Source organism: Haplochromis burtoni, unplaced genomic scaffold (genome assembly GCF_018398535.1).
Source record: "Haplochromis burtoni strain Fernald_Lab_line unplaced genomic scaffold, NCSU_Asbu1 Contig_233, whole genome shotgun sequence".
Taxonomy (NCBI): Eukaryota; Metazoa; Chordata; class Actinopteri; order Cichliformes; family Cichlidae; genus Haplochromis; species Haplochromis burtoni.
In genome coordinates this window covers 881,381-905,890 of record NW_024582594.1, presented here as the reverse complement: position 1 = coordinate 905,890, position 24,510 = coordinate 881,381, and the positions used below count along the sequence as shown (strand labels likewise).

General features: G+C 39.3%; 1 protein-coding gene across 2 annotated transcripts in view; it reads right to left on the bottom strand.

Annotated features, from left to right (window-relative positions):
- LOC102313531 (FERM and PDZ domain-containing protein 1) overlaps positions 1–19,154 on the bottom strand; it is a 51,337-nt gene extending 32,183 nt beyond the window's left edge. The window contains exons 1-2 of one of the 2 annotated variants that reach the window (XM_005944519.3): positions 18,869–19,154; positions 8,281–8,394 (exon numbers count right to left, since the gene is read on the bottom strand). The gene's annotated coding sequence lies outside the window, so the exon portion shown is untranslated. Of the gene's footprint in view, positions 1–8,280; positions 8,395–8,863; positions 11,036–18,868 lie in introns of those variants that run through there. The other variant, XM_042226893.1, reaches the window with a different exon arrangement.
- Between the last annotated feature and the right edge of the window lie 5,356 nt (positions 19,155–24,510).

Sequence of the window (24,510 nt, the reverse complement as noted above, 5' to 3'; positions counted from 1 at the left end):
TTTTAGAACAGCCCAATTTTTCCAGTTATTTATTGCAGTTGAAGTTGTTCAAGTCCAATGAATAGCTAGAAATGGTACAAAGGTAAGTAGTGACCTGCCAGAGGTTAAAAAAAAGGTAAGGTTACCTAAAACTCTAAAGTAATGTACATTTCAGAATTATACAAAAAGTCCTTTTTCAAGGTACACAAAATGGGTTAACAATTTAAAGCTGTTCTGCAGCAATGGAGGTTGATCAAGCCTTGAAAGCTGGTGCTACTGATTCCTACAGGTGTTCCAACCTTTCTGGATTACTTACAACCCTCTTGGTTAGAACACACTCTGGTACCATCATTTGAACAGTATTATACTGCAGAAAGTAGTGTGTTGTAACAGAAATGGCGAGAAAAAGGCAATTAACAATGGAAGACAGACAGACCATCACAACACTTAAAATGTAGGTCTTTCCTACAGAGGAATTGCAAAATCAAAAGTCAAGGTGTCAGTGAGTACAGTTTTCTTCACCATCAAAAGGCTCAGAAACAGAAGCCTCAACTGAATCAGAGGACAAGTTTCTGAGAGTTAACAGCTTGCGTGATAGGCGGCTCACAGGACAACAGCTTAATAGTGGTCGTAGTAAGTATAGTGGCTTGCAAAAGTATTCCCCTTGGACTTTTCCACATTTTGTCACATTACAGCCACAAATATGAATCAATTTTATTGGAATTCCACGTGAAAGACCAACACAAAGTGGTGTACACGTGAGAAGTGGAACGAAAATCATACATGATTCCAAACATTTTTTACAAATAAATAACTGAAAAGTGGGGTGTGCGTAATTATTCAGCCCCCTGAGTCAATACTTTGTAGAACCACCTTTTGCTGCAATTACAGCTGCCACTCTTTTAGGGTCTGTCTCTACCAGCTTTGCAGATCTAGAGATTGAAATCCTTGCCCATTCTTCTTTGCAGAAAAGCTCCAGCTCAGTCAGATTAGATGGACAGCGTTTGTGAACAGCAGTTTTCAGATGTTGCCACAGATTCTCGATTGGATTTAGATCTGGACTTTGACTGGGCCATTCTAACACATGGATATGTTTTGTTTTAAACCATTCCATTGTTGCCCTGGCTTTATGTTTAGGGTCGTTGTCCTGCTGGAAGGTGAACCTCCGCCCCAGTCTCAAGTCTTTTGCAGACTCCAAGAAGTTTTATTCCAGGATTGCCCTGTATTTGGCTCCATCCATCTTCCCATCAACTCTGACCAGCTTCCTGTCCCTGCTGAAGAGAAGCCCCCCCAGAGCATGATGCTGCCACCACCATATTTGACAGTGGGGATGGTGTGTTCAGAGTGATGTGTAGTGTTAGTTTTCCGACACACATAGTGTTTTGCATTTTGGCCAAAAACTTCCATTTTAGTCTCATCTGACCAGAGCACCTTCTTCCACATGTTTGCTGTGTCCCCCACCTGGCTTGTGGCAAACTACAAACAGGACCTCTTATGGTTTTCTGTTAACAGTGGCTTTCTTCTTGCCACTCTTCCATAAAGGCCAACTTTGTGCAGTGCATGGCTAATAGTTGTCCTATGGACAGATTCCCCCACCTGAGCTGTAGATCTCTGCAGCTCGTCCAGAGTCACCATGGGCCTCTTGGCTGCATTTCTGATCAGCGCTCTCCTTGTTCGGCCTGTGAGTTTAGGTGGACGGCCTTGTCTTGGTAGGTTTACGGTTGTACCATACTCCTTCCATTTCTGAATGATCGCTTGAACAGTGCCACGTGGGATGTTTAAGGCTTGGGAAATCTTTTTGTAGCCTAAGCCTGTTTTAAATTTCTCAATAACTTTATCCCTGACCTGTCTGGTGTGTTTTTTTTGGACTTCATGGTGTTGTTTCTCCCAATATTCTCTTAGACAACCTCTGATGCCGTCACAGAGCAGCTGTATTTGTACTGACATTAGATTACACACAGGTGCACTCTATTTAGTCATTAGCACTCATCAGGCAACGTCTATGGGCAACTGACTGCACTCAGACCAAAGGGGGCTGAATAATTACGCACACCCCACTTTTCAGTTATTTATTTGTAAAAAATGTTTGGAATCATGTATGATTTTCATTCCACTTCTCACGTGTGCACCAGTTTGTGTTGGTCTTTCACGTGGAATTCCAATAAAATTGATTCATGTTTGTGGCTGTAATGTGACAAAATGTGGGAAAGTTCAAGGGGAATACTTTTGCAAGCTACTGTAAGTCTCAGTTTCAACTGTGAAGAGAAGACTTTATGCTGCAGGTTTGACAGGACAAGTTGCAGCAAGAAGGCCATTACTAAGACATCAGAATAAGACAAAGATGCTTGCCTGGGCCATGCAACACTGCCAATGGACTACTGAAGACTGGATGAAGGTATAATGGACTGATGAATCAAAATTTGAAATCCTCAGTTTATCACGCAGGATCTTTGTACGCCATCGAGTCGGAAAGGATGGTTCCACAGTGTGTGGCATCAACTGTCAAACTTGGAGATCAAGGGTGATGGTCTGGACTGTTTTTAATGGATCCAGGGTCGGTGACTTGTGCAGAGTAGGAGGCAGCCTGAATCAAAATGGCTACCACAGCTTTCTACAGCGCCATGAAATACCATCTGGTATGCACCTAGTTGGTCAGGGGTTCATCTTACAGCAAGATAATGACACAAAACATAAGTTAAAGCTATTCCAAAACTACCCCAGGAAAGAAAAACAAGATGGTAAGCTTGAAAACATTTAATGGCCAGCACAGTCTCCAGACTTAAATCCAATCAAGCTGGTTTGGAATAAACTGGACAGAAGAATTAAATCAAAGCAATCTACAAGTGCTGCACATTTATGGGGACTTCTGCAACAGATATGGGAAGAGCTTTCAAAAGAATATTTGATTTCTGTTGTAGAAAGAATGGCACGGGTGTTCAGCTGTTATATCTGCCAAAGGTGGCTATTTTGATGAGCCAAAAGTTTAGAATACATTTTGGTCCATATATTCATTCTATGATTTCTTTTTCAACTCCAATTGCTTATTTGTACCATGCTTTCATTTCAGAGTGCAGTGAGAGATTAAACTGTATGATTTTCAATCAAATCTGGAAAAACTGGGGTGTTCTAAAACTTTTGACCAGTAGTGTAGTTGGAATCAGCCAGATACAATGAGCTCTACTTTACAGTAAAATATAAACAAACATGTTTATATCATATACTTGTGTCCATCTATCCCATTTTTATTCCTGTCTGTCCATCACATGTTGCATTGTGAGGTTATTTGTACCTGAATCACTGTGCCTAATGATAGCCAGTAATAATGCTAAGATAATGGACCATGATCTAAAATTTGATAGTGTTAAAAAGTATAATTCCACCTCTCATCTAGTGACTTTATCTTTGATAGACTTTGCTGTTTTTGTTTTGATTCATGTGATAGCCTCTACTTAGGAAACATCATCTTAATACAAAAACCAGGAAGTACAACCAGAATCTGTGTTGGGTTTTTTGCATTACCAAAGCAATACTTTTAGATGATCCAGATAATGGAGAGTGTTGAGAAACCACAAAGACATTTTTGTCCATGATTTTAAGACTGGCCTTAGGAGATTTACAGGTAACAGGTGCTTGAGATGCAAAAGCGACTCTCAGAACCTGCTTTAACATGTTGTTTCATTCCCATCATCTTTTATGAATGGAACTTATGCACACAGTCAGGAACTGACCTTAGGACAATGAATAAAAAATGTTTTTACATTAATAAATAATGTATGTACAATGTAAATTTAAACAGAGTTTGGAATTTGAGCTGAAAAGACACTGTATAATTTTGTGGTTTGTCCACAACACAACAAATACTTCTACTGTACTGACAGCAACAGCATGCACTGCCAAGTATTAGCACTACCCAGTGACCTGCATGTCGTTTCTGGCAGAGTTCCAACGCAGGGCCAATCTGGCAACCCTGCTGCTGGGACAGGTGTTATGAGGTACTCGTCGTACAAAAAAATAACTTCAGGTCTACCGAATCACCTCTAAACTTGCCCACAATTAATTACATTATATTTATGACATCAATGTGAGTAAGCCTGATAAACAAAATAACCAGGGACTAAGATGTGCTGTCCATGTAACTCTGTTCCTCCCTCCTTTTCACCCATGAATGTCTTGCAGCCATCCAACTACTGACCATGTCATCACTCAATCATGTGTCCCCTTCCATCTCGTTCTATTAGATTATTGCTCATGTGGGAGGAATCAGATTTCTCACATCTGTTTCTTGCTTTCTCTGTGTCTCAACGATACTGAAAAATGGAGCTGAAAGAAGAAACCAGAAAATTGTCTATTACACCTGATACAATTGCTTTGTTATGTTATTTTTGATAAGTACCATCCAGTTCAGTACAATTTTTAATTCATTTTGTGATACAATGATGCTCATCAGTGTGCTTACACACACACACACACACACACACACACACACACACACACACACACACACACACACACACACTAGCAACAGCTCAAAGTGGAGCTTATTTTCTAATCCAATGCTAAAATGTGTATGTATTTATAGAACATTATTTAGATTAACACTGCATGATGGTGTCATTTTCCTGTTGAATGACGTTTTTGCCTTTGTTATTCTGTCCGTTTCCACAGAATTAGAAGAGCTCAAAAGCGATCCATAGGGTGTGGTCAAATTTGATGTCACATTAGAGTAAAATATGCATTTTTAATGCATTTTTTCAATGACATGGAGGCTTCATCTTGTGTAATATGTACTTTAGTTCTGATAAAAGATGTGATTCAGAAACATTTACCTTTTGCACACGATATCACTTTTGTCAAATGTTTGACTGTGCAGTAATCTGACTCTTGTTTCCACTGGAAATTGGTTAGTGGGCTTTCATCCAGACAAAAAAGGTTAAAAAAGGTTGGCTCTGTGCCGTTGTTATTGATCAGGATCATTAGTGGCATTTTTTTTATATCTGTCTGAAGAAAACCTTTGCGGTTAAATTTAGTTGAAAAGTCAAGTCATTTTTTAATGCCGTATGACTCCCTGAATGCATTTATGCCACAAAATGTCTACAGTTTGGTGTAGTAAAATGTGAGTTAAACATGGCCCTACAACAGACTTACCACTTGTTGAGTCCTGCCTCCTGCCATAAGACCATGAGCTAGCCGGTCAATGCTTAATTAGAAACTAAAATAGGCTGTAAATGAGTAAAATGCCACTGCCGGTGTGCTGAGCTTTTCCTCACACATCCTCTGAAAACTATGAATAAATGTGCTGTTTGCATTTCCTAGTTTTTTAAAAATCTATTACAAGGTTGTTTTTTCCCCCAACACTGTGATATGCAATACACACTATAATCATTACAATATTAACACAGTAATCAAATTACATATATATTAGCTCAGGTTGTTTTTTTTTTTCAGATAGCTGTGTCTGCTATAAAATTAGAGAAGTAAACAAAAATCTCTGCCAGAATAGTTTTACCTAATGCTGAAGCTGGGCAGGGTAAGAAATGCTGCAGAGAAACACACACACACACACACACACACACACACACACACACACACACACAAGCTGACTAAAGGGGCTACAGCAGCACTTTTCCTTCCCCACACTTGTGTTTTCTCATGTACATTTATTCATTCACTTTGCCATGATAGCTACATTTTGGTTGTTTCTTGTTTACTTTGATTTGAGTTGATCTTCTAATTTAATTTTCTGGATTTTGTTTCCTGTTTTTCTAACGTCCTTCACCTGTGTTAATTACCTGCAGCTTAGTCTTTGCAGAGTTTGTATCTATAGTGATCTTTCCTCTGTGAAGAAGATGTTCCACATGTTTGTCATAGCTAGCAATTTAAACCTACTCTGTTTAGTTCTATTTTCTCATGTGTAATTTCGTTTTCGTTATTCTTACAGTCTTTTTGTTTCCTGGTTTTGTTTTTTGGCCATTAAAAGCTTATTTTCATTAGATGCCTCGTTTAATTGTACACAATAGATGCTTATTAGAATTTCCCTCTATCATCTTCTTCTCCATGTGAACCATGTCAACCTCTCACACAAGTTAAACATTGAAGTCATCTAAAGAATTTTTGACATCATAAATACTAGCAGCTTAAAGCAGTGTGGTGTACAAATTTCAAGCCTCCACAAAAAACAGTCAAATATGGTTAGGGTGAATGCTGGGAATCGTAGTATAGCCATGATGTGAAAGAGGGTTGTGACATTAATCTCTGGGGATGATGCTCAGTGGCAATTGCGCTTAAATCAATACTAGATGTAAGAATATCATGTATATCATGGTAAAAATGTATGTGTGTATATACTGTTCATGACAATACAACTACATTCTTAGTTGTTATATAAAAATGTCCTATTAATCATCAATGGCATAGAAAAGCTCCACATTTGAGCAAAACAAAGAGATAAGCTAACACATGTCTGAGAGCAACATTTCCACAGCCTCCAATACGTCACAATACACCACAAAACTGGTTCTGGGAAAACTGGAAACAACAAAATTGTTTCACTGCTTGAGGTACAACCGTTCTATAAAGGAGGAGATACTGGTAGCCAGTGATGTGCAACAAAAAAGTAAATAAATGACACCACCAAGCATCATCATAGCTCTGGGGCTGTGTTGAGAGCCAAAGCAAACTGTGCATGGATGCGGTTACATACTGATCGGTCTAGGATAGGATTCCAAACCAAATGGTCGTAAAAGTCCTAAAAGCAGCTAGCAAAAAAGGTCAACCCCAGATACAACATCCCAGGTAGAAAACATTTTATTCTGGACATTACTGTGAAGCTCCTGTATTGTTATAAGGTTAAATAAGTTTAATTATTGTTAAACTAAAGTGTTAACCAGTTTAGCAACTTCACACTCTGACCTCAGGATTATCAGAAAACAACATCTCAGTCATCCAGGTCATCGTAAAGGACCAAGGTCATTCCTTCAAGGACACCAATGTTCACATTTTGGACAGAGAAAAGACAGATGGTTTGAAAGAAGAGTGAAAGAAGCCATCTATGTCCACTGTGAATGATCCTCATAAAACAGAGGCGGTGGTTTATGACACCAACTGTCTCCCATCTATAATCCAGTTTTGAGATCCCTTTCCAGACGCCTTAACGCCCACTAACATCCTGGGCCTTCTGACCTTAGGAAATCACATGATAGGGTGGGGCTAGGTTTCACGATGGCTGTATCCCAATTCAGGGTCTGCAGCCTTAAAGTACGCATTTCAAGGCCGATTACGTCACAGCGGCGCGCCGAAGGCTGTCCCAATTCAAAGGTTGCTCGAAATGCGGCCCTGAAATGCGGCCTTCATTTCCCTGAATTTTAAGGCTGTGGCAGTGTAGACTTCGTGGCCCAACATATCCCAGAATGCATAGCGCGGCGGTGGGTGTGGATAATTTTGCCGAAAAAAAAACGGCGAATGAGGGGCGCCCGAAGAGTAAACTTTAAGTAAGTAGTGAATATTATGTCACTTATTTATGTGCAAATGTTTAATAACGAAGAACATTGAAACATTACTGTTGGCCACATGTTGGCAAAGTTATGTGACATTAGTGACGTTTGAACTAACTTGGTTTTAAAGCCTTTACTTTAAAATATACGCCGTTCAATAGCTGAGCTTAATCTTACAGAGAATGATCAAAGCTCATGTAGAAAGAAACAAACAAATGAACTGTGTACAGGTTACTTGATTATAGGTGGGCCTACAGGTTACTGTGTACATAAAATGAGTTTAACATCCCTGCTCTAGAGAAAAGCTGCAAACTCAAGTCTTGGCACTCCACAGAACAATCCATCCGCCCATGCACCCTCCCTGTGACTTCTCTGTATTTTTGGAACGTTAACTAAATTAGCTATGCATACACGATGAGTATAGTAAATTCTGAAACATGCATTACTTACAACTTTTGCCTAACACTCTTACTGCACGCACAGAGACACACAGGCGCGCAGAGTAGGCAAATGGGATTACAGAGTGTGTCTGCAGGCTGTGACAGGGAGTTTGTGCGTCACTCCTGCTGAGCCAGATTAGACTGAGCTTCACCTTAGCCTTACAGGTCTGTTTGGAGTAACACACTGGCTAAACTAGACAGACACTAGTTTACTGCTCACTTACCTCTCCACTGTGCGTCTGTCTCACTGTGTTTATCCCACAGTCTTCAAATCCTCTAATATTGCCATCTTTTGTTGTGTGCACACACAAATCACATACACAAACACAATCTGTTTCATTTCAGTATTAGAGAGACAGACATTCACACACCTGCTCTCTGCCCTGGGTATCAGGGCTCCATGAAGGTGCCAGTTACAGTCCCGCTGCCCTCGCTGCTCGCCCATCACTCCACTGAAGAAGACCAGGGTGACGTGTCTTCATCTCCTGATGACAGGTACAAATCAGAATTAAGAGTTAGGGTTGTTGGAGCCTGAGTCTCTCAGCATTGTAATATTATTGACAATTTGAAACATGATTTTTATCTTCTCATCTGAAAAACTACGATTAGGATGTGAATAATGGAGGAAAGCTTTCCTTTTAGATCGGTGAATCATGGGGAAAAACAAGCAAACTGGAGATGGAATGAGAGTGGGAAGCACTGAGGCAGAAGACAGAAAATGAGTCTAAGAAAAAGACAAAAACAGACAAGCAGAGAAAAAGAAGAAGAGTTTGACAGACAGTGCCACATGATGGCAGCGACAGGGGCTGGACAAAAGGGTTGAGGGCAGTAAAGTGAGTCAAGGGAGGAGGAGTACAGAGAGACAGATGAAGCAAAAAACCACACCGAGCTCCATCACAGCAGGATGGGGCTGCCTGCATCGGCTGCATGTGCTGTTTGTGGAGTCCCACTTACCCCTGCTCTGATCCAAACACCATCCATATTTAATGAGGCCCTCACAAAGCCCTGGGAAAAGAGATGCTGGGAACTCTTCTGTCCCCTCCCTCCCTTATTCCCATCTCCAACTCCCTGCTACTCAAATTCTAATCCTTCTGTCTCTTCTCTTTCATAACTCTCACTTTCTATTCATGTCTTAACCTATTAGCCCAGCATGTGACTGTGAATTAATTTTAGTCTGAGAATGTCACAATTTCCTCATTTTTTCTTAAAACAGGGAATCAGCTGTTTTTTAAAAAACGACAACATGTATGCGCTGTCATTCACTTTTTCTTCACACACACATTCAAAAGTGAGGCTACATGTGCTCTTTGTGACTGTATGCGTGTGTGATTGTATAACTGTATGTAAGTTTTTGTTATGTGAGCGGTAAGCTGGATTTTGTGTGTGCGTGTGTGTGTGTGGTTGCGCATGTGTGTGTTAAAGTGCTGCAAGCATCAATAATGTATGTAGATAATGCAGCCACTTCACTCTACCAACAACTAACAGGCATACCGACGCACACAAAGGAAGACAGAATGAGGAGAGAGAGAAAATGCATGAGGCTGCAAAGAACAGAAAGATGAGAAAGAGAAATGTGAGCAATAAAAGGGATCAAGAGGGTTAGGGTTTGACGGGCATGGAGAACATCCGGTTTGCCTACTCTGTGCTCCAGTGATTATGTAATTGATACCTCAGAAACACAAAACACTTCATTTTGAATATTTCATTATGTTTTTCATAATTTCTAAATCTGGTTTTAGGTTCGCTTGTCAGGCGATCTTGATTGAAGAGAAGTTGTTTTACACCATTATGAAAGTCACAATTCTCAGGAAACACGGGTAAGAGGAAAGATGTTTCTGGAGAGGAACAGGGTGAAACAGTGCAACATTCTGCAAGAGGCAGGAAAACCATATGTATGTTTCATCTCGGTCCTTCATAACCAAAGCTGACTTGCAGCAGGCTCATTTGTGTGATGAAGACTAAATTTCATATTGTTTTATTCATTGATGAATGCTGTGTACACTAATTGGTCCAGATGGATATGGCTGAGGAAGGCTGTTGAATGGGAGCCACATTTAAGCAAAACTGCAAACATCAGCAAGAATGTGGCAGAATGATGATCTAGCTTTTAATATGGGAAGTGAGATGGTAGGTCTTTGCAGAATTCCTGAGGGTGTCACTGTCACTTTGTTCGGATATGTGAAGCTCCATCTGAAAACCCTATTAAAATTATTTTTATATGGTGTAGGCAAGTACACCACCTCATGCTTCAGAAAACAATCCTGTCTTTAGTTGCAATGGGAATAATCACAAGGAGGCCTCTCTCTAACCCTACTGAGAAAATGTAGAGTGTTTTTAAAAAGAAGCTTCATGTGGGTGGGCAACAGTGCAGCTTTAGATAATACTTTTGAATCCTTAAACAAAGGTGTGATATTTTTCTGACTGCTTGGGAAAAACAAACAAAAATGGCATCTTCATGATAATTATAACCATGATGTCACACATGGGCTCAAGCCCTCTGAGAAAGGGTGGGTGGGGTTTATGCAAGAAGCGTCCAAGTGTTCCTTTCCTTTGCCTGGCTGCTCAGGCATATAGACAGTTACAGTTTGACTTTTACTTTTGTCTCACCACAGTAAAACCGTAGAATTGGCTCACAGAGGCTGCAAAAACAAACTCGCTCAAGTTTAGAGATCTCTAATTAATAGCATTTACATTTGACGGTCAGTGTACAACCTACGTTAAAACACAAAATATTTTCTTATAGACGGTAGGTGTACTGGCCTCTTTATGCTTTAATACTTTAGGGTGCTTTTTAGCCTTTACTGGGATAGGATGGTGGAGCGAATATGGAAAGCTGAGTAAAAAGAGCCTTGGCATGACACACAGAAAACGACCTTAGGGTGGACACAAACGTGGGCCTCTGCATTAGCTTGACAGCATATGGGAGGCCTGTTAGACGCAGGGAGCTGGTGACCTGTTTATGTTTTCTCATTAATTTTGTTTCTTTCCTTTCTCCTCTTGACATTAATGAATTATGTTCACAGCTTGAAGGGTAGCAGTGGGGACAGAATGCAATTAGGAGTTCACACACTTACCAGGATTGTGTGCAACCCCACGATTGTTAAGTGACACTTTGGGTGACTGTGTAGCATTGTGCATTAGAGGTGGGAATCACCATTTTATTTTTTTATTTCTTTATTTAGGACAGTGCATGTTAATGAACATAAATGTAAAAAAAAAAAAAATTAATATATAATTAAAATAATAAATATAAATAAAAAAAATTAACATGAATGTAAACATGCCAGATTATAGCCAAAGGCTAATTTCCATCTGTTGTCCTTAAACATAAAAAAATAGACATAATAATTCATAAAAATTCATCATTCATTCATAATAAAAACTCCATCACCAAACTTACACATACACACCATTCTGTTCCCAAATAAAACATTAACCATACATCTCACGATACGATATTATCACAATACTTAACGCACGATACGATATTATTGCAATTTTTAAAAATATTTTGCGATATTCAGATTCTGTACATAAAGGTAAACTTTATCAATATTCATTTTATCTAATATCAAAGTCTCACACTCAGTCTTTCTCTCATTTCAGTCAGTTTTATTGTTGACAAACTGAACGGTTTGTATTACAGTCTAGTCCAACTTAACTGAATGCAACCATCTGGTACAATTATAGCTATTCTGAACTATGCAATTTATGAAAACTATGCAGCCCATTCAGCAACTGAAGAATTTGAAAGTAAATTAAAACAAAATATAATTTTACATTAAATAAAAAAGTTTTAAACTTAATTAAAATAAAACATGTCTTAAATTAAAATAAGTAAACTGTCATGTTTATTGCTGCCAAAAAAAAGTTAAACACATTTGGACAGTGAAGGAATGTCAGGATTCTTGCTCAGAAAAAGGAGCTGATCAACATGCTCTGAAGTCAGAGCATTTTGAAGTCAAAATATCGATTTCTGCTGTCCCTGTATCGATACATTATTAGCAAACAATTGTGTGTCTGTATGTGGTGTGAAAATCTGGAACAGTCTGAGTTTACAATTGAAACAATGCAAAAATATTCATAGATTTAAATTCCTCTACAAACAGTTGGTCTGGTCACAGTATACTCAATGATGGTTTTTAGTGTGCTCTGTAATGTCTGTCCTCTTACCATTGCTGATATGGATTCCAAGAGAGAAAAAAAATAAAAAATAAAAATAAATAAATAAAGAAGAGTGTGCGTATGTATGTATATATACGTGCATGTGTGTGTAGATATATATGTATGTATGTATGTATGTATGTATGTATGTATGTATGTATGTATGTATATGTATGTGTGTTTGCTACTTGTAATTATTACTGCCTGTTACCTGTGGTAATGCAATTTATAATTTATATATTCTGTATTCAGTTATGAAGGCTCTAATTGTTGTTTGCGAGCTGCCGTTTAGATGCTTGTATGTGCCCGGGGCTGTTGATGGGTCTGTATGCAATGATGGGCGTAGCTGCGGGAAGTTTACTGTTTTTTTTGTTGATGAGTGAGTATAGGGGTGGGATTTAATAAGTTTTCTTCGTCCCACTCCTTTTTCAGGCAATTTTTGTTTTTTGTTTTGTGCATTTTATGTTCAATATAGGTATTTGTTGTGCCTGAAAATGAACAAATGAATGAATGAATGAATGAATGAATGAACAAAATATCACGATACTACACAGTATCGATTTTTCCCCCCACCCCTATTGTGCATGCAGGTGTGGTTGTGTGTCTCATACGCTGCATGAGAAAACGTTCCAACCGTCTGTCCTTGTTCTGCTTTTCATCCAGAGTAGATACAGCACTAATCTAAGAAACATCGGTTCCCAGATATCCCTGTCATACACCACCGCTTCTAACTCTTCCTGGAAAGATGAACTCCAGCTTATGGGTCTGCTTCGGGTCTCCTTCCAGCTGGGTATGCCTAGTGCATCCAAGTGAGATGTTCAAATCACATCAGCAGAAAGTCTACCCTGCACCCCTCTGAAATGGCAGATCTCCTCATATCTACCCAGAAACCTAACTCCTGATCAATTTTAATATTGCCACCAACTGCTAATGCCCAGGGTTAAAAGTAGGAACACAGATCGAAGACTAAAGCAACAGCTGCTCCTTTGGGCTCAGCTCTTCCTTCGCTACAGCTGCCTGCAGTAATGCGGATGCTTTGCTAATCTGTCTGTCAATTTCCAGTCTTCCCCACTCAAAGGAAATTCTCCAAGGTACTTAAAACTCTGCCACTTGGGCAATCCTTCCTTTTCCAGCTGAGATACAAAGCCTTGTGCTTACAGGTGCTAATTCTTATTCCCAGTTGCTGTGCACTTGGTTGCAAACCACATTTTCCTCACAATAATAAACAAGACATGCAGTTTAAAATAAATGTCTGTTCTACATTCAGGTTGGTGCACATGCACACAACATGGTGACTAAGTAGTTAGCACAGTTTGCTCAAAGCAAGAAAGGCTCAACCTGAGTTCAAACCCAAGTGGGGCCATTGGATGTAGAGTTCGCATGTCCACTTGTGCTTGTGTGGATTTTCTCCAGGAATGCTGGTTTACGCTATCTACATCTGGGCAGTCTGACAAAAGAGAATTTTAATCTTAAGACTTCCTTCTTCTGGTTAAATGAAGGTTTTTTTTTTAAAAAAAAGTTACCATAGAAGGCTACCTAGGGTAATGCATCTTTACCATCACTGCAGGGTTTGAGCCAGTGGTGGGACTTCTTTTTTCCATACAAAAATACAACTGCTAAAATAACTAATGTGTCTTATTACCTACTGTTGTCATAAAATGAGGTCAAAAAATTTGAAATAATTAAGAACTAGGATAATGTTATACTATCAATGAACCTGTTCAGCTGATGTTGTTTCACTTATGTATCTGAATTAGGATTTCTAGTAAGTTAAATTCTCTCTTAAGGACATCGTCTCTTGCTGTTACAGAGTGTGAAGTGTTAAATAAGCTTCCTTGTCACCTATTGTGTGTGCAGAGATGTACCTGGGGCAACACAGCTCTGCTGTTCTGCCTCAGAGCTGGTGTACTAGCAGGTTGACAGCCTCGAAGCTGCCAGTGCTAACAAGCTATCTGATGGCTTATACACAAAGCCAGTGTCTATGCTCCCCATCTATTTAATGCACTAGTATTATTTGCTGAGCTAGCCTTACATAAAAGTAAATAGAGCGAACGCCAGTGTGCGACAGCCAATATGTGCAGCAGAACATGTTGACCTTTGCTGTGATATTTAAATAAATGCATTGTTTCTGCTGCACTTCTTGAAAGATAACTGGCCAGATGACCAGCCGTTCTTTTAGAGGAATTTTAGAGATATTTCTGAGGAAGACAAACACACCAAACTGAGAGGAATTATCTGTGAGAAAGAGACAAATAGTGACATCACTTCCTGTTCCTGACATCACTTTATGTTGATTATCCACTTAAGCAGGCTGCATTGGGTAACTTAAGTCCTTTAATGAGGATGATGCTTTTTAAAATGCCTCACCTGATCTTGTCAGTATTTACTTTTGTTGGTTGGGTCCATCCATTTGAAACAAATATTTACTCTTTACAGTTGCTGTGCCGACCCCTGTAGACAGCTCAGATGTATAAAAACACTCCACTTTGAATAATATTTTGTTTTTAATGAGTCTATTCCCATAATTATGTAATGTTGTGATTGTGTTGGACTGTGAAGCCTATCTCAAAAGAGCATTTGCTTATGCTCACCAGCCACAACACCACTACCACGAGGCAGCAACAGACCTTGAAGGCGCCTACATGGTAGTCTAGCCAAGGAAGGGAGTAGGCAGTAATACACTTCTACAGCACACTATTAAGACTGAACTGCAGGAGAGACCCTCAAAGATTTGGTAGATGAATATTGTGCAACATCAGCTACCACTGATGAGCCACTGCTGATCAATCCATGTAAAAGTTCTCACTTTTCCTCCTTCAAGAAACGTCTTGATGATGTAAGGCTCTTTTCCAGTCATCTTGGGGACAGTTGAAGCAAAAACTGAGCAAGTTTCAGTTTTTCGGAGGGGTGAAAGCACACAGCTGTACAGAAAATAGAGTCAAAACGATAAAAAAAAAACTCAAGTGTTGCACAATCATCTTTTTTTCTTTATTCCTTTATTGCTGGAAGCCAAATAACAGAAAACTGAATTAATTACCCAGGGCTAACTAACAACTAAGTTAATTTTAAAAGCACAGGATGTGCAAATCAGGCTTCAAGTTACCAGATTATTATTACACTTTACTGGATAAGAGTGACATCACATCACACTTCTAGCTCATAGGTTCCAGATTTTATGTGAATAAAGAAAAACCTGTGTTGTGCTGACAAGCTCAAAAGTGTCAAACTGCAGATCTTATTTTGCGTAGTCAACTTGCAAGAGAAGTAATGTTTAAGAAACTCATTTCTGGGGAGAATGTGACTTTAAGTCGGCAGCTGCAACCTTCAAGTCATTCATACATAGAACTGCATAGTATGCGTAGTATTTAAATGTAGTTTCATTACAAAAAAATACCCATGCCATATTATGTATTTTTTTACATATAATTAGTAATTAGAATTGCATGACTGAGGATTAGTTGATAACATTTTCTTTACATCTTTAAAATATGTCCTGCGCCACACATTTTTGCAGAAATGGAGGACTATTTAGGAGTAACTACTGCTGTCACGGTTCCTCAGTTTTTTCTTGTGTTCTGACTTTCTGTGTTCTTTATCCAAGTCTGAGTTATTATTATGAGTGTATTCTAGTTTCTCATTGTTTCGTCATCTAGTTCAGTATTTCCAGTGTTTCCTAGTTTCGTTTTTCATGTTTCTAGTTACTCTCGTATCTTAGTTATCTCTTGTTCGTCTGAGTCTTGTGTGTCCTTCCTGGCATCCCATGTATGTAGTAGCTCATGTCTCCATGTTTGCTTACATTTTGTGTATGTCAAGTTTGTGTGTCTAAGTCTGTATCTGTGTTTAAACTTTGTTTTATTTTGGTTAGCTTGTGTTCCTTGTGTGCTATTTTGAGTTTTGCTTCCATGACCTGCATACTCCACAGATCTTGATAGTTGTTGCTTATAACCAACAGGGTTTTTTTGTACTGCCACAAAGCAAGGAACTCGACAAAAAATGTCAGACATACTATTCATGAGTAAACAAAAGTACAACAATAATAAAAAAAATTATCTTCACTAAAAATGTTTTGAGATGTTTAAACAGAACTATTATCTATAGAACGTCCCTCTTTTTCTGGTATGAGATATAGTAATTTAGTAATCCAAAGTATTCCAATTACTTAAAAAAAAACCAATCAATTGCATCACTAATGTCAAAAGTTAATTTGTCCTAATCGACTGGTTGCATTTCAAACTGCTCTGACCCAACTCTCGTCCTATCTGTTAGATGTTTGGTGGCTTTTCAGTGCGTCACAGTATGCGTGTGAGACATGGTGAGTGTCAATATACTGGACAAAACTGTGACATTCAGCCAAAAGTTGAGTGACCTTATGTCTCTAAGCTCAAACATGCAAACATATGCGTGTCTGTCAGCTTGCTCTGCCTGTGCTGTAAACTGTCACAAAGTGCTGAAATGTAAATTTTCCCCACTTTTTTTCTACAGCTGTATGACGGCTCCAGACAACAAGACAATGGAGTGAGTCCTAAGAAAAAGCTTAAAATACTCTTTATGATTAATGATGTCATGTCATATTTAATTGTAGTACTGCAGAAAAATACATTTTTCCATACATGGGTTCTAAAACATCATCAGATCTTCTTCTAATAGAACTAAAAAAAACAAATTAAACACAGAAATCATAAATATTAGATTTGGTTATTTATTTATAGAAGAAAATCCAATATTAAATATCTGTCAGAGGCAAATGTATGCAAATCTCAAGGACTAATGACTAAAGGTGATAATGTTTTTTGTTCATACACCAGCTAGAGGTACATAAACACAGGTATAATAGACAATGAGACATATATTTTATGTTTATGTGCTTTAAAATGAATGGCATGCTACGCTCTGTATATCTTTTGTTTTGCAGCAGTAATAATATACTCAAGCGTAATCCCACAACTGAAACACCACATCCCATTATGCTAAACTGCCCAGAATCCCACCAACACTCAAATGAAGATCAGATCTGAAGTAAGAAAAATTTCTACTAACTCAGCAGACAGATAGCTGTCATGCATGTGATCCTCCCTATCCAGTAAGAATTGATGGAAAGCCTCTGATACAGTAAAAGCGCTTAGAGAACTACTTCTGCTGTTGCTGGAAAACTCTTTAATCAGGTGTTTCACACTGAAGCCAACATGTCTAAAAGGGCCGTCTTTATGGCAGAGGAGATTAGGGTTGACCTAAAAACCTTTTAGACCTCATTAGAGCAGCCATCCCGAGGTTGAGATTCACCTCTCTGCAGTAAGAAGCTGGGGAGTTTTTCGCTTTCTTTGCTTCTAATTTTCCAACGCCTTCATATTCTCAGATGTTTGGAGAAGCCTTTTGAAAGGATTTATCTCTTTCAACGTTTCAAGTAGCTTAACTACAGCACAATGTGAAGTCAGAAAGACAGCTGAGTTTTGGGAATGAGGGTTCAAAAAGTCCCATCTCGGGCTGAAAATCCATCTCATATTTTTTAGCTGGTTGTAAAGATTTAAGGCTCTGACTGTGAAGGAGGAGCTGAGGGAGATTACATTTGGAGCTAAAGTTGAAGAGTGTGCTTCTTCTCAGTATAGGTGAGAAATGTCATTTTAAGCACTTTTTAATGGTTTGAACAGTACTACACACCAAACCTCAATGACAGAACAAAAGTGCTGAAAGGCCTTTGAAGTATCCCCACACACCATTTTTGCCTGATCAAGTTTAGGCACGTGTGCACACAGAGAGGTTGACGGACACACCCGAGTTTTCACTCGCTATTAAACTTGACAAATAGGCAGCATCAAAAATGTAGTCAAGCCTAAAAATAACATCATAAATTAGTAAAGCCCGGGAGAGCCATCACAACGCAGTCGGCCCCACAGTCTTCTTCAGTTTCAATCCTGAGCATCAGGGCACGCTTTGTATTAGTGTGTCTGCACGAAACGAATCGATTTTGGGACTCACAGTCCAGCAGCAGCAGCAGACTGTGCCACCTATAAGCCAAACACAGTGGCATCAGCCCAGTCTCTGTGAAGGCTGAAGCATGATGCAGCAAAATATCTGGAGACACATCTTACTGTAAAATGCATGTAGCTGTGTGTGTTTCTGGTTGCAGTGATGCATTAGTAAAACACATTTTCATTTCACACAGACTATGCACTATTAGTTTATTCATCAATTCTTTAGCAGCAGTTGAACACAGAAACTGAGCGACTCCCAGTGCTTTAAAAGCAGCCTGGGAATGTCTCTTTAATGAATGGAGTGGAACTTGTGGAACATTAGGGACGCCTTCCAGCCCTTTCTACACAGTCTACGTCTCAGATTGTTGCTGAAGCTTTAAAAAAAAAATCCCTCATCCACCTGCCTCCGCCCCTCCATTAATCTGACTGAGATGGATTTAAACAGGTGAAGCTGTGAATGGGTGCCATCTTTCACCTGCACTCTTTAAGCTGCGTGTGTTTTAAGGGGAAAGATCGGAGGAAGTTAATGAGACTTCTAAATGTGGCAGATTAACTTTTTTAATTAAGAACATGAATTGAAAATTAAACCTTTACTTTTCTTTGCACTGTGAAACTAGCAGGCTAACAATAAGCAAGTTTTTTTCTTATTTGATTTTTAAAACAAATGTCCAGCCAACTGAGCCAAAGCACTGTCTAATTTGCTTCGAGAGCTTGCGCTCATGCACGTAAGGGAAATAAAGGTAATGTCGGTGCACAGAAAATCTTTCTAGCACCTCTATGTGTGCTCAGTGTTCATCCTGGTTGGTTGTAGGTGTAAAGACCTTACCGAGTAGCGGGTTTCCGCTCTCTAATCCCCTCCTGAGCGCAGGGCGGGCCGTCCCGACCGTCCTGTACGTGGAACAACTTCGAAAAGCGCCGCAAAAAACCCCGCCGCACCTCGAAGAAGTGCAGTTAATCCATATCACCTGGGTGTGGGCAACGAGAGGCTCGAAATCCCCCACAGAAAGCAAAAGTTGCGTTTGACGAAAGTCCCCGCGCAGGTAAGCGCGTGTGATGCGGATGGGGTGAGGCGCGCACAGCTTAGGCGACGGTAATCCTCTCTATCTGTCTCTCTCTCCCCCACCTCACCCACCCCAGTCTCTCTCTCCCCCCACCTCACCCTCCCCAGTCTCTCTCTCTCTCTCTCTCTCTGAAACACTCACAGGAACTTTCAGCAGTGATGTCAGACTCCGACATTAACGAGAAAACAAACAGCAAAGAAACGTACGGCGCGAGCTCCCTCTTGTTTGCACACCTGCATCTCTTTGTATCTTTTGTCCGCTTGCGCGCATCCAGTGCTGCCATACAAATATGCCGAATACTGATATACAAACAGGGCGGGGGGACTGGGTTCAAACAAAAAACCTTCCTGTGCTTTATTTAAACTGGGAAGCCACACACGACACACGACCAGCTGGCTTAAAATAAGAAAGAAGTAGTGGAGATAACTAAATTGTCCCCTTTCGCCCTCTACTGGCGTTTGTGTTGCACGTTTGTGTTTCACCTCCTGAAATATCCAAGGCTAGGTTTGCATGTTGTACTTAATCTTTTCAATTCCACCTGTTTTGTTAAGTATCCCCAAACAGCAGTAGCTCTATTGCTATAAAACCACAAAAATAAACAGCCTCTGTGGGTCACGTGTCCAAATTACAGTATTACAAATTACAGTATTCGCAGCTGGACAACCTAGAGGGACTTTAAGTAAAAATATCAATATGTTATAAAAAATATTAATATGTTATGGTGCATTTTAATGTAGTAGGCAAGTCTCGTAACAGATACACTAGTAAGACGAATGTAAAGCTGTGTATAGATTCTTGAAGACTCCATACCTCTACAGTGGGGATAATTGTGTGTTTTGATGGTTCCCATGGAGTGTACAGGTTAAAAAAAAATCCATCTAAATTCTCCCGTTTGTTGAATCTGAAAGCCATAGAATTGTATTTATTTGTTTTCATCAAACCAGTCACTCGGCACATTATGGATAAAGGAATAGAAATATTTCATCACAGGATAATGGCAATGACTCAGAACCCCTTTGTGCTAATTTAAATGCTATTTGATGGAAACTTGAGCGCATAAGGGTCCCAACAATTAGCAATGACTGTTGTCATCTGCAATTAAATGTGCATCAAGTATGCGTTCAGTTTTTGTTCTTCACTCATAATGAATCCAGCATTTTGAACTCAAACATACAAACACCTTTATGGAGTGAAAGATGATGCACATAGTGATGCTGAGCAGCATCACTACAACAACAACAATCAACTTATGGTACTTTATTCTGTAAGGTAGAGACCCTACAATCATTGAAGTGATGAGAAAAGAGATTTTCCTTTAATAGGAAGTTAGGGGTAACCTCAGCATGGGGCTGAGGGATAAAAAAAGAAGCATAGTAAGATAATAAACAGGAGAAAAAACAGACTACAGACTACACAAGATTATGCAAAGATCCATGATGTGTAAGCATCATCAAGGAAAACAATTCAGGATCATGGAAGATCTCCCAGCAGCCCAAGCTTTTTGTACTTTTCTCACAGATTTCCTTTTTTCAAACTTTATTTTTTTCACATATGAAAATATGGGCTCATTAAAAAAATTGTTATCACTACATCCAGGTTCATGGATGTAGTGGACAAAGATATGCAGAGGACATATATGACAGAGGATCTAAGGATCGGGTGCAGTGGAGCAAGCTGTTCCACTGTGGCGACCCTTAAAGGGAGCAGCCTGAGGAAGAAGAAGATCCTGTAGTGGTGCAAATATGCAAACAGGGATTAACAATATCATCATCAGGAGTGGAGCAATGTTGAAACAGAGTGGAGAGGTGCTTCAAGACATTACAGAAAATTTAAAATTCAAATGCAGAACCAAGATTTGTGCCTCATTTAAAATGCAGGTTAGGCCAACTTGGGGTTCGACTCTTGCCTAAGAATATCTGGCATGCAGATTGGAGCAGATTGAACCACCAACCTTCTGATTAGTAGGTTACCCGCTCAATGTATGGGCTATGGCCATCCATACAATAACCGTCGTGTAGTTATATTTCTCAGGGGTGCATGTTCGGTTACGTGAAGGGTTAACATGTATGTCATGAGCATAGATTCCCCACAGGAGTCTAAATCATGCATTAGTATGACAGTAAGCATAAATTATGTACAAAAGGTAATAATAGCTTCAATATTATCTAATATTGTAAAGATAAAAACATTTCCAAATCAAGATGTTTCCGTGTTGAATTAAAATAGATGAATTGATTTCCTATCAGCTGGTACTAAACACAAGCAGAGAACCCGCTATTTTAAATTACAGTAAGAACAGAAAGAAAAAGCTCCTTTAGAAGTCCAGCGCACCAGCATGTCTGAATCAAAGGCGCCATCGAGTGCAAGATCAGACAAAGTAAGAAGGAGAAAAGGGCAAGTAGATTTTGGATAGCATGTGGACAGTTAGTGGTGGGAATTGAACCATATGTAAACTTAATGGTTCAGCGTTTTCCCCCCTCCTCCACATGGTTCCTTGCATCTTCATCAGGAAGCTCCTGAAACTCTGCTGCTGATGGTGGATAAAGCCCAGCAGGCCTGATTTGGTTTGAACTCATCTTTTATTGATTCCATCTCTCCCAGCACCCACACCTCCACCATCTCTGGGCAGGTCTAAATCTCGCTCCCTAATCGGCTGCAGATGTGTGGCTTTGCCTTGCTATGCTGATCTTACACCCAGTGTTGCCAACTCCTCAGTAAGGAAAATCGCTATTGGTTGTCCTAAAAGTCGCTAGAAGTCGCTAAATGACGTCATCGCCTAATTTGCATAATTGGTCATGCTAATCTAATTGTAACCTATGTTGTTGGAGAGAGAAATAACATCGTGGAAGAGACTTAAAGTGAGTAAAAACGTCCTAAATGCATTTAGAGTTTATTTAGAACTACAAATTAAATTTCTTTTAGCAATTATTGTTTTTTTTAATGTGACAATTCCAACCCTGCTCCTTTACCCGGGCTTGGACCGGCAAAAGTGACCCAAAATAGGCACTCTGGTGGAGTAACTTTGTGTGTGTGTTTATAAGTAGTTTTAAACCTTGTGATCCACAAAACAGCATAAGAGTAAAAGAGTAAAAGAAGAACTGACTGCGTTACAGCACCCGCTGTTTGTTGAGAGTAAAAGCGATATGCACTTTCACGTCTTTTTTTCTGAAAACTCGCTAAATATAGCGACAAAGTCGCTAAGTTGGCAACACTGCTTACACCGACCCGTGGCACCACCTTGTGATTTAAAGTGGTATTACATGAGAGTGCAGCACAGCCCTATTTCAGAGTCAGTTGATATCTCTGCAGCACAACATACAAATGTCTTGAACATAAGATAACAGCAGTTATTTTTTTCACATTCTGTTTGTAGTTTTAATAATTTTTACAAGGTGTTTATAACTTTTTAAATAACCTTGCTTGATTTTTTGCTATAAGTAAAATGTAGAAGTTGTCGTTATAACATAATCTTTGTGAATTCTGTTAACTTTTAGGGGGTAATGTAGATAAAAAATGTAACAAATGTAATAACTATCACATGAAACAGTTATCTTACAATCAATTTACACATCTGGCCACAAGATGTCAGTGTTACACAACTGCACTGCTGCTTCCACACCGTCTATTTTTTTTCCTCCCCTCTCTTCCTCTCACTTTGCCCCACTAACACACACATTCACAGGTCTCACATGCAGATTTAGCACTTGTACAGCCTCCATGCTGCTTTTATTAATAATATCATAACCACACAGTCCACTTCCAGTCACCGCTCAATCCCCTTCATCCTCTGCAGGAAGCCCACACTGCCACGCACGTCTACTCTAATTTAACAGAGATTAGGAGAGGAAGCTCTTTTGTTGCTCTTGCACCGACCCCCCCACTCCCTGCTTTGTGGTCGGTTTGATCTCTGTCCTTGGCCATCAGCTGGTGGACAGAACTATTTTGGGTGGGTGCAAGGGGATTTTTAGCCTGTTCATTGTCTGAGTCACAGAAATTTTCAACTAGAAAAGAAACATGGAGAATGCAGTAAGGGTTGAAGCATATTCTGCCATTAAAATTAGATAAATTGTTGTATTTTATCTACATGTAGTAATAACAGTATGGTTTTCTTACATATACAATACATTTCTCCCCTTGACCAAATGCTCCATAGTTTCAAAGCAAAGTCCAACAAACTTTGACTACAGAACTAAGCGTATACATATTCTCATTGCTTCCTTTCCCCTTTTCTCTCTATAAGAAGATGAAAAGATCTTTCATGTTGTTTCCTCTTGTTGCATTATTTATTGCTGTGTGGTGCTTTATTAGCCGGTTTCATCTCAGATTTTGCAGGCTGTTTTTGGGGGAAGCCTTTGAAATGTGTTTCTGACTCCAAACAATCCTTTTCCCGTTTTCTCTCAATTGCTCCAGTCGCCTTCTCTCTCATGATAACAAAAAAAGAAAACCCTAGATTTTCAAAGCGAATTGAGCTACCCTCTGAAGCCAAAATCCATTCAATACTGTCCTAAGGAAGGGAGATGTTGTTCGTGGCTGACATGAAAGAAGAACAGAGGAGCCTCTTTGTCATTAGCCTTATTAGCATCATTAGTGGAGTATGGATGAACTTCAAATGACTGGCTCGGAGTTATTTGTGTTACCACAGAAGCAACATGAGTACTATTTTATGTACCATGCTGGAGACTGTATATGAAGTGGGTGCATGTTTGAGAAAGCTGATATGTTTCTGTTCCAGCCACTAGATGGTGGAGCTACTCCTGATACAAAAAAAGAGACTAACTGGAAGAAAGAAAAGAAGTGAGTTACTGGAACACATTAGAGAACTGGGGATTTTTTTTTAACCACATAATAACAAATTAAAACTGGCCAGTTTCATTCCGGTATTAACCAACACTACCAGGGTAAACACACCTCACAAAGTCTTTGTAGATTTACTCATCACATATTTAAAGTACCAGCCAGTAAAAGTTCAAGTATTCTTAAATCGAAAGAAGGAAGGATAACATAGCCAAAAGTACCCAATTCAACACTGGATAAAAATGTGTTTGTCTGGCCTGGCATTTAGTTATTAGCTTAGGTGGCCCATACAGAACATTTCATTGGTTTTTGGATGAAACCTGAGCTCTTTATTATAAAAAATAAGTTGTTTAAAAGTGTCTAAAGTTGCCTCTGTGCCCCCTCTCTATTTTAAACTTGCCATGTTGATAGTGCTAAACAATATCTATTAAAAATCCATTAAAGATGGCAATGATTTTATACAGCAAAACATTATTTATAAGCACGTTGTCATTATGAGTAAAGATAAAAAGATTTCCAAATGAAGATGTTTCTGTGCTGAATTAAAAATGGATGACATGGTTTCCTCTCAACAGGGAGTAAATACAGGCAGCAAAGTTCCTACTGTAAGTTA